General features: G+C 42.5%; 1 long non-coding RNA gene across 2 annotated transcripts in view; it reads left to right on the top strand.

Annotated features, from left to right (window-relative positions):
* The first annotated feature begins 1,111 nt into the window (after positions 1–1,111).
* Positions 1,112–10,720, top strand: part of LOC134337763 (uncharacterized) — a 77,321-nt gene continuing 67,712 nt past the window's right edge. For both annotated transcript variants that reach the window (XR_010016060.1, XR_010016059.1), the window contains exon 1: positions 1,112–1,428. This is a non-coding gene — a long non-coding RNA (uncharacterized LOC134337763). The remainder of the gene's footprint in view (positions 1,429–10,720) is intronic.

Below are 10,720 nucleotides of genomic sequence, written 5' to 3'. Positions count from 1 at the left end.
ACAGTGATCTCCACTTAACTAATAATGTGACTTCTAAAATCAACTGGCTGCACCATATTAAAGGGGGTGAATACTTATACAATTAATTATTTTGTGTTTTATATTTGTAATTAATTTAAATCATGTTGTAGAGATCCATTTTCACTTTGGCAAGAAAGAGTCTTATTCCTTTGATCAGCGTCCAAAAAAAGCCAAATCAAATCCATTGTGATTCAATGTTGTAAAACAGTAAAATAATGAAACGTTCAAGGGGGAGGGAGGGGTGAATACTTTTTATAGGCACTGTATTGTCCATTGCAATTTTTTCCTCATGAAGAGTGGATATAGCACCGTACTTGGTAAACTTCTCTGGACATTGGCAACCCTGGAATTGTTATAGAATCAGGCAAGTTGTACACAAAATGGACAAAGAGCACAAAGCCTGGTGTAGATAAATTCCATCCCTGGTTGTAGGGTCTTTCCTCCTGTTGGTCCTCACATGATTTCAGAAACACTGTATGTCTTTTATGCCAAACCTTCAAGATCATTACTATTGAAATGATTGTAAATGTCCAATTGGCTTACCTTGTGAAATTGAAGCAAGAGTTTAATATGGAACTACAGTAATTTCAATAAATTATTTGATTACTCTTCCACACCAGAGTTGTCTTCTTTTCTCCTTTGTTGAGATTTCACCAAATTTGTTGATTTCATTTTCTGATCTGCCTTTAAATTCAAGTTCAATTATCATTCAACTGTACATGAATATAGCTAAACGAAACAGTGCTCCTCTGAGGCCATGGGGCGAAACACATTACCAGCAGCACACAGCACACTACACATGACACTTAGGCCAAATAGCACGTATGGTTAAGATTTCGGAAAAGTTTACAGTCACAAACAAAAAAAATATAATTCAAGGCCCTGAGTGGCATGACTGCAGAACTGATGGTAAGTTGTCCTGGTCCAGCTTGATCTTCCATTGAGTGAACACCAGAGGGCAGCACTGACAGGATTGGCCAGCCCAGGTATGGATTCCAGTGCGCCCGACAAAGGCTCTCCCACACCTGCTCGGCATCACCTTTCCTGATTGGCTGAGGCAGTACAGCTCCTCTGCCATTGGTCTTGTCAATGAGCCAGTGAATTGGGCAAAATTTTATGTTACTGCTACCAATGTCCAACAAGGCCTTCCAATCACAATAAAAACATCCAGGACCATCACCTACACTGTGCACTGTCCAGTGGTACACAACAAATCCAGGAGAAAATGCAACAGTACGCAATAAGCCCAGCTCCATTGCTATCACGTTAACTCGTTGATGGGATAGTCCTGCAGTACTTGACATTCTTAGTATCCTACAGTGACATGCGTTCGCATAAAAGGTGAGCAAGTGCTCCTTTGATTGGACCCGGAGTGGCTGCTGCATCCAAGCATGCCACCATCTTACCGTAAGTACCTTACCATCTGACCTTGCCCCTGCTTCACAGAATCACAGAGGGTTCACTTGTGCTCCCTCTTCACCCCATGAGCTCCATGCTGAAATAATCACCTATGCCGAAACCTCCAATGTCCTCAGCACTCACTCCCCTTTTCCCAGAGCCTTACCAGGCACGCACTAAAGATGTCTACCTTCCTTTCCCTGCTTTCCCTTCCACCTCCAAGGCCCCAAGCACCCAGGTGTCTAATTTAGCACTGGATTATACTTTGTAGTTAGAGCCCTGTTTCACTGCTTGCGACAGAATTTGTGGAAAAGGTTGTGAAACCAACCCTGAGCTCCTTTCTATTGTTTTCTCTGTTCAACAATGTTCAGTATTCACTCAGTGGCCACTTAAATAGGTACACCTGCTTATTAATGCAAATATCTAATCATTCAATCAGGTGGCAGCAAGTCAATGCATAAAAACATGTGAACATAGTCAAGGAGTTCAGTTGTTGTTCAGACCAAAGATCAGAATGGGGAAGAAATGTGATCTAAGTGACCTTGACCATGGAGTGATTGTTGGTGCCAGACAGGGTGGTTTGAGTATCTCAGAAACTTCTGATCTCCTGTGGTTTTCACTGATCTTCTGGAGCGGGGGTTCCCAGTCTGGGGTCCACACCCCCCCCCCCCGGTTAATGGAAAGGCTCAATGGCATAAAAAAGGTTAGGAACCCCCCTGTTCTAGAGTTTACAGAATGCTCCGAGAAACAAGGAAACATTGTGAGCAGCAGTTCTGTGTGTGAGTACACCTTGTTAACGAGAGAGGTCAGAGGAGAATGGTTAGACTGGTTCAAGCCGACAGCAAGGCAACAGTAACTCAAATAACCACGCATTATAACAATGGTGTGCAGAAGAGCATCTCTGAATGCACAACCTGTCAAACTTTGAAGTGGATTGGCTACAGCAGCAGAAAGTCATGGAAACACACTCAGTGGCCACTTTAGGAGGTACAGGAGATGTCTAATGAGGTGGGTATTGAATGCAGACAGCGCCTTATCTTTTGACCAGGTGCATAGCAGCCACCTGCCCTGAAAATGAGCTCCCATTTCTCAGACAGCGCTGGAAGATTAGAAGTGAACAATTGATGCAAATGCACAGAATGTAACTTCCATGCTCTCACAAAAATTCTATGTTAAAAGCAGAAGACTGTGTGGAGAATTTAAGTCAAAGTGTTTTCTACTCTAGCTACTAATAGACCATTGTAATCTTTATCTGGAAAGAGATGGTTTGGAATTCCTGCAACACCAAAGAAGATTTGATTTTGTACTCAAATCCTGGAAACAGTTGATTCCACAAAATTCTAACAATACAGATTACACATAATCTTTATCATGTCGACTGATCAGAAGACAACACTGTCATGCTGTTTTTTGTCATATGGTTCCGGTGATGGTCTTGCTGTTGTCACTTCCACCACCTCTGCCACCTGACCTTGTTGCTCCACAACCGTCTCCTTTTGCAGTCCCTTATCATTCCCTTTGTTAATTGATGATGCTTTGCCTTCACTTCATCATTTGCTTCCTCCTTTGTTTTCTCTTTCTTTCTTCCCCTTTGCCTAGACTTCATAGAACATAGAATAGTACAGCACAGTACAGTACAGGCTCTTCAGCCCACAATGTTGTGCCGACTCTCAATCCCTGCCTCCCATATAAGCCCCCACCTTAAATTCCTCCACATACCTGTCTAGTAGTCTGTTAAACTTCACTAGTGTATCTGCCTCTACCACTGACTCAGGCAGTGCATTCCACGCACCAACCACTTTCTGAGTAAAAAACCTTCCTCTAATATCCCCCTTGAACTTCCCACCCCTTACCTTAAAGCCATGTCCTCTTGTATTGAGCAGTGGTGCCCTGGGGAAGAGGCGCTGGCTGTCCACGCTATCTATTCCTCTTATTATCTTGTACACCTCTATCATGTCTCCTCTCATCCTCCTTCTCTCCAAAGAGTAAAGCACTAGCTCCCTTAATCTCTTAAAAATTCAATTCACTTAAAAACAACTGAATAAACCCTAGTACAGATGGAGGGTTACACTGGACAACAAAAATTTTGCTTCCTGAATATGCTTGGGTGTGTCTTATAGGTTTTGGGCTGCTGATCATGAAACTCACTATGAAATTTCCCTATCACGTGCCATTTTAAAAAACACCTATATTTGTCATTTCAATTCATAATTCAAGTCATTGAAAATGTTGCCACAATTTAAGTTGAAACCTTGAAGTGGAAGATGTCACTAAAGATTTGTTTTCTGCATTCCCATTTAGACTTCTTCCCTGCAAGTCTAGGTGATGTCAGTAGCAAGAATGATGAAAGGTTTCACCAGGACATTGTGGCCATGGAGAAATGGTATCAGGGCAACTGGAATCCGTCAATGCTGACTGATTACTGTTGGACACTTGGACTGAGAAGTCTTGGACACTGAGTACAAATGAAGATCATCAACAAAACATTCTTAGCTTAGTTGTACTGCAAAGCGTCAGCACAATTAAACACATTATATTCAATAGAAGTTAATGTCTCGTATCTCCAAATTCCTATGTGATACAAGTAGTCTGAAATTATATTTGTGTTCAGCTTCAAGTGGTCTATCATGAACCAAAAAAGATTCTGAGGAAGCAAAACTTGTGAATAAATTTTTTTGTCCAGTGTTATCAGAATCAGGTTTAATATCACTGGCATATGTTGTTTTCTTTTTTAAGCATGTCGTACCAGAGATTCAGCCATTCTTGGCTGGCACGTGGTGTCAGGATTAACCGGGTCACATTATGACCATTCCTGACTCGACCCTTGTATTTTTTTATGAGGCTGAATGACTAGCTCGACACTCAACCCGGCACGAATGGAAAGTGTGCTCAGGAATGGCCCGACCTGGATTCAAACTCGGGAAGCTTTGCTCCGGAGTCTGGCGCTGATCTCACTGTGCCGCCAGCCGGCCAGCATATGTTCTGAAATTTGTTAACTTAGTAGCAGCAGTACAATGCAATACATGATAAATATAGAAAAAGAAAAAAGCAAATAAGTAAGTATATATATATATATACATGTATACAAGATGGTTAAATTAAAAATGGTGCAAAAACAGAAATAATAAAGTAGTGAGGTAGTGTTCATGGAGTTTATGTCCATTCTGAACTCAGACGGCAGAAGGGAAGAAGCTGTTTCTGAATCGCTGAGTGTGTGCCTTCCGGTTTCTTACCTCCTTCCTGAGGCTAACAATGAGAAGGGGGCACATCTTGGGTGATGGGGGGGTCCTTCATCATGGATGCCGCATTTCTGAGGCCCCACTCCTTGAAGATGTCTTGGAGAGAACCCATGACAGAGCTGACTAATCTTCCAACCTCCAGTTACGGTACAGTTTCTGTCTGAGCGGATACTGACTGACTTTGTTATATGCTAAGAGCACTTTCTGTTTTCATTAGGGGTTTCCAGCAGCTGCTGTAAGTTGTCTCAGCAAAGCATGCCAGTCTGACTAATTACACACAACATGCATCCTCCTTCAGTTTCTGTTTCCATCTGTTTTACTGACCTCTCCTCACCTACAACTCCTCAACGTGTTGTGCCCTAGTACTTAAGCAACGAGCTAACATCTCTGACCCCAACACGAATTAATTTGAAGCTAGGATTACCATATGAGCAACTAAACAGCAATGTTAAGCATCTATTCCTCCATCATACAGGAAATTACACCAAGGTCTTCTCTTGAATTTCACAAGCAATCAGATGTAAATCAACTCCCTGGCGTTCTGTGAAATTATTTATGTGGTTATCTCAGTGAGATTGCATACCTGCCTGTCTCATTTACCATCTCAACATAGAGAATGGAAAAAATATTCAGTATTTAAATTTTCCTCATCCATGATTAACTTCCTTGCACACAAATGACAAAATCTTAGAATCATGAAAGCAGTGCATTCAGCCCATTGTGGTTCTGCTAGCTCTTTGTAATTTGCCAATTAGTCTGCCTTCTTTCACTATCTGCTGAGGAGTTCAGCGTTTATTCCTCAAATTCATATCCAAAACCCTTTTGAAAATTTATGATTGAATCTGGGTCTACCATGCGTCAGGCAGAAGGATTCAGTCATCTTAAAGTATCCCATATACTGTGAATGGTATTCACCATACACTGGTCTTAAAAAACCAGTATGAGTTGGTAGTACACCCTCACCCTTGCAGTGACAAGTTCAACATGACACAAGCAAAATGTATAGGATGGCATTAATAATTAAAAACATTTATAAATGATTTAAGATTTTTATACCAAAATTATGAACATTGATTTCTCAAACTTCCATAATGCCTCCAACCCCCCACCGTTCATCATTTCCCATCCTCTTGTCCCTCTCTCATGTTACCTCCTTGCCCACCCGTTGCCTCCCTCTGGTGCTTCCCCTCCCCCACTTTTTTCTTTCTTCCATATCCTTCTGTCTCTTTCACGCATCAATTTCCTAGCGCTTTGCTTCATCCCTCCCCCTCCAAGTTTCACCTATCACCTGACTTTTCTCTCTCCCCTCCCGCCACCTTTCAAGTGTACTCCCCAGCTTTATTTCTCCAGTCCTGCCGAAGGGTCTCGGCCCGAAACACCGACTGTACTCTTTTCCTTAGATGCTGCCTGGGCTGCTGAGTTGCTCCAGCATTTTGTGTGTGTTGCTCGGAATTCCAGCATCTGCAGATTTTCTCTTTATACCAAGATCTCTTTTAGTACTTGTAAAGTTCAAAGTAAATTTATTATCAAAGTACATATATGTCACCATTTGCAACCCTGGGATTCACTTACTAGTGGCCATACTCAGTAAATCAAAGAAACATAATAGAAGCAATGAAAGACCAGACCCAACAGGACGGACAACAACCAATGTGCAAAAGACAACAAGTAATGCAAATACAGAAGGAAAAAAAAATAATAATTAATAAATAAGCAATGAATATTGAGAATATGAGATGAAAAGTCCTTGAAAGTGTGCTTATAGGTTGAGTGATGGGACAAGTGACATTATCCCCACTGGTTCAAGAGACTGATAGTTGAGGGGTAATAACTGTTCCTGAACTCGATAGTCTGAGTTCTGAGGCTACTGTATCTTCTTCCTGATGGCAGCAGCAAGAAGAGAGCATGGCCTGGGTGGTGGAGCCCCTTGATGATAAATGGTCAACAGAAGTCCGTGTAGATGTGCTCAATGATGGGAAGGGCTTTACCCGTGATATTCACTACTTCTTAGAGGATTTTCTATTCAAAGGCAATTGGTGTTTCGATTCCAAGCCATAATGCAACCAATATGGATGAAAACCAAAGTTCCTCTTGCACTATTTGGAGAAAGAAAGGTCTGTGTTCTATTTGGCGCTCATTTCTCATCCACACCACCAAACATACTGTAGATGAAATTTTTGCTGTTTATGAGGCCCTATTGACCCAAGAACAAGAACTTCAAATAAATTTTGTGTGTATAATCCAAAATGGTGCATGTGAACCATGATGACATTCTACGGGCAATGTGTAATACTTCTAAATATACCTCTCTTTAATTACTCTCACTGCAATCTGCAGCATCTAATTTCCCTTTAAGCAATGTACTTTTAAATCAACTTACTACAGTTTTCACAGTCTTCTGAAGGACTTGACGGACCAAGCAGATATGGCACCTTTAACATGCATCGCCATGGCTCAGAAACAAGGCAGGAGGGTTGGGGTCTCCAAGCAGGGCTAAAATGCAGAGGGATAAGGCCCCCTCTACCCAGCACCTTGCTATCAAATGGGCAGCCACTGGAGAACAAAATTGAGGAACTGAGGGCAAGATTGCTGTACCGGAGGGAAATGAGAGCTTGTTTTCCTCAATGTTTGAGTCAGACATGGCTTTCTTCCAGCATTCCAGATACAGTGATCGTACCCGAAGGCTTCTCAATTTACAGAATGGACTAAACTGCTCATATGGAAAAAGCAAAAGATGGAGGTGTGTGCTTCATGACAAACTCTCAGTGGTGCTCCAATGTGGCAGTTGGGTGAACTCGGGTTCTTCCAACCTTGAACACCTAATGGTCAAATGCCATCCATTCTATTTTCCTAGGGAGTTCTTCTCCATAATCCTGATTGCAGTTTACATACTACCAGCGGCCAAGTTCTTGAGATACCCCATGATGCTGTCTCCAAACAGGAAGCAGTCCATCCCAACACATTTCAACTCATAGCTGGGGCCTTCATCGAGGCTTGTTTGAAGAAAACCCTGCCCAATCACCATATAACCTGTAGCAGCAGAGGTCCCAACACACCTGACCACTGATATACTAAGATAAGGAATGCCTACCATTTCATGCCCAGATCGCATTTTGGTAAATCTGATCCCTTGGCTGTCGTTCTATCTGCATACAGGCAGAGGTTAAAGAGCAACATTCCAGAGATTAAGACAACAAAGAGGTGGTTGCAGGAGGCAGAGGAGCGGCTATGAGATTGCTTCAAGTCAATGGACTGGGGCGTGTCTCAAGGACTCATCTGTAGATCTGAATGAATACACCATGGTTGTCATGGACCTTATTAAGACAGTTGCAGATGAGTGCATCTCCACAAAATCATTCCGAGTCTTCCACAACCAGAAACTCTGGAGCCATGAGATCTGCTGAGGGTCAGATCAGAGGCATTCAAGTCTGATGACCAAGAAAGCTACAAGAAGTCAAGGTATGATCTCTGGAAAGCCAACTGACGGTGGATAATTCTGAACTAAACTTGAATCAATGAAGGATGCTTGATGGTTGTGGCAGGGCTTGAATAGGATTACCACTTAAAAAGTGAAATTGGCCACAGCAGTGCTTCGTTTCCACATGAGTTCAATGCTTTCTATGCTCGCTTTGACCGTCAAAACATGGAGAAATGATCATGAACTCCCACAGCCCTGACGATCCTGTGATTTCATTCTCTAAGGCCAATGTGCGAGCATCCTTCAGGAGGGTGAATGTGTGGAAAGCATCCGCCCAGGTGGGGTACCTGATCAAATACTAAAGACCTCTGCTGATCAAGTGGCTGGAGTAGTTACTGAGATCTTTAACCTCTTGTTTTGGCAGTCTGAGATACCCGACTGCTTCAAGTAGATGTCACCTATACCGTTGCCTAAGAAGAACGTAGTAACTTGCCTCAATGATTATCATCCAGTAGCACTTACACCCACAGTGATGAAGTGTTTTGAGAGGTTGGTGAGAAAACATACCAACTCCTGCCAGAGATGTGACTTGGATCCACTCCAATTTGCCTACTGGAGCAACAGGTCCACAGCAGATGCCACGTCCTTGGCACTTCACTAAACCCTGGAACATCTGGACAGAGAAAAGATGCATACATCAGGATGCTCTTTATTGATTACAGCCCAGCTCTTGAACCAAAGGGAACACCTTCACCCAACTGTACTTGTCCCATCATTGAAATGTTCTCACTTTGGACTCACTGTGAAGGACTCTTCATCTCATGTTCTCGATATTTTATGCTTATTTATTTATCATTACTATTTCTTTGTTTTTGTACAGGTTTCCCCCGCCATCCGAAGGTAGAGCGTTCCTATGAAACGGTTCGTAAGCCGAAATGTCGCAAAGTGAAGAAGCAATTACCATTTATTTATAAGGGAAAATTTTGTGAGCGTTCGCAGACCCAAAAATAACCTACCAAATCATGCCAAATAACACATAAAACCTAAAATAACAGTAACATATAGTAAAAGAAGGAATGACATGATAAATACACAGACTATATAAAGTAGAAATACTTTTCCACAATCATTGCCAGCACTGTTCTCCGTAGCAAAAATCTCACGCAAGCGCTGTCGGCAGAAAATCTCACGCAAGTGCTCTCGGCAGAAACACTCTCCAGTAACCTTTAAGCTATGAAGCTGCCAAATCATACCAAATAACACGTAAAAATACACAGCTGATATAAAGTAGAAATAATATATGTACAGTGTAGTATCACTTACTGGAATTGGGAAAGTGCGGAGCACACAGGTGATGGTGTGATAGACTTGTCGGATTTTGGGTGGTGCAGTGGCCCCCACCCTCCGGGCTGCCTACCGATACATTGCCGTGAAGCATGCAGTGGTACAGCGGTAGCCAGGATGCTTCCAGCACATCTTTAAGAAAAAAAGCCGAAATAAACATACTAATTAATTAGGTTCCACCCAACACGTAATTGTCGGCCCAGATCAGAGGCGATTGCCGATTGCATTGTCTCTGATCTGGGCTGACAATTACGTGTCGGGCAGCACCTAATTATTAGCATGTTTATTTCAGCTTTTTTCTTAAAGATGTGCTGTGTGCCTCCCAGTTACTGCTGTATTCTCCGCAAATCGGTATCTGTCTGCGGCCTGGAGGTTGGGGTGGAGGAACACTGAGGTGTCATCTCGTCGTCTGCTTCCATTAGAGCAGGCAGCTCATCTTCTCCTATGACTGCCCGCCTCGATGTCAAAGGTTGAGGTCCGTCGTCTGCTGTGGCTGATGTGGAAGGCTTGCTTGACTGCGGAGCCTCGCGCATTTTTCTATCATACAGTTCTTTGTAAGCACTCAAGCTATCCTGCAAATATCCCCTAAACCGACGTACCCTTTCAAAATTAAAGTCGTACTTTATCATTGCAGCAAAAATCTCACGCAGTTGCTTCACGTTCATTTCACTAATGAATTCGGTTTCGATTGTTATCCTTTCCTCTTCCAATTACATCAGCTTTTCATCTATCAGTTCTTGGTCAGGGGATGCCAAAACCTCTTCAACATCATCTTCGTTTCGTCAACTTCCACAAGCTAAACTCACATTGTCCTTACTTCGTTCACCACGATCAAAACGCTTTATTATGTCTAGTTTTACACTAAGTGTACCACCCTTACGAGCTCTTTCAGGCTTTTCCAACACCTTAGAACTCATCTTGCTAACGGCTGCTCAATGCAACGTGTTTAAGCAATGCCGTTCCGAATCCAGGGGACAGCGGCTGCTCGGGGCGCGCGCTGCCTTTTATCGCGCGCTGATTTTTCTGCGCGCTGAATTTTTTCGTAACAGTGAAAACACCTGTTAGCGAAAACAGGGAACTAATGTACGTCTTTCATAACAATGAGGTTTCGTAAAGCAAACGTTTGGGGGGTGGGGGGACACCTATATTTGCAGTTTGTTGTCTATTGAATTATTCTATTATGGATTTACTGAGTATGTCCACACTAAAATGAATCTCAGGGACGTATATGGTGACATATATTTACTTTGATAATAAATTTTCTTTGAACTTTAAAATCCTTTAGGAGGTCTCAGTTATG

Source organism: Mobula hypostoma, chromosome 25, assembly GCF_963921235.1.
Source record: "Mobula hypostoma chromosome 25, sMobHyp1.1, whole genome shotgun sequence".
NCBI classification, from domain to species: domain Eukaryota; kingdom Metazoa; phylum Chordata; class Chondrichthyes; order Myliobatiformes; family Myliobatidae; genus Mobula; species Mobula hypostoma.
The sequence above is the reverse complement of the archived record's forward strand: the minus strand, read 5'-3'. Positions and strand labels throughout refer to the sequence as shown.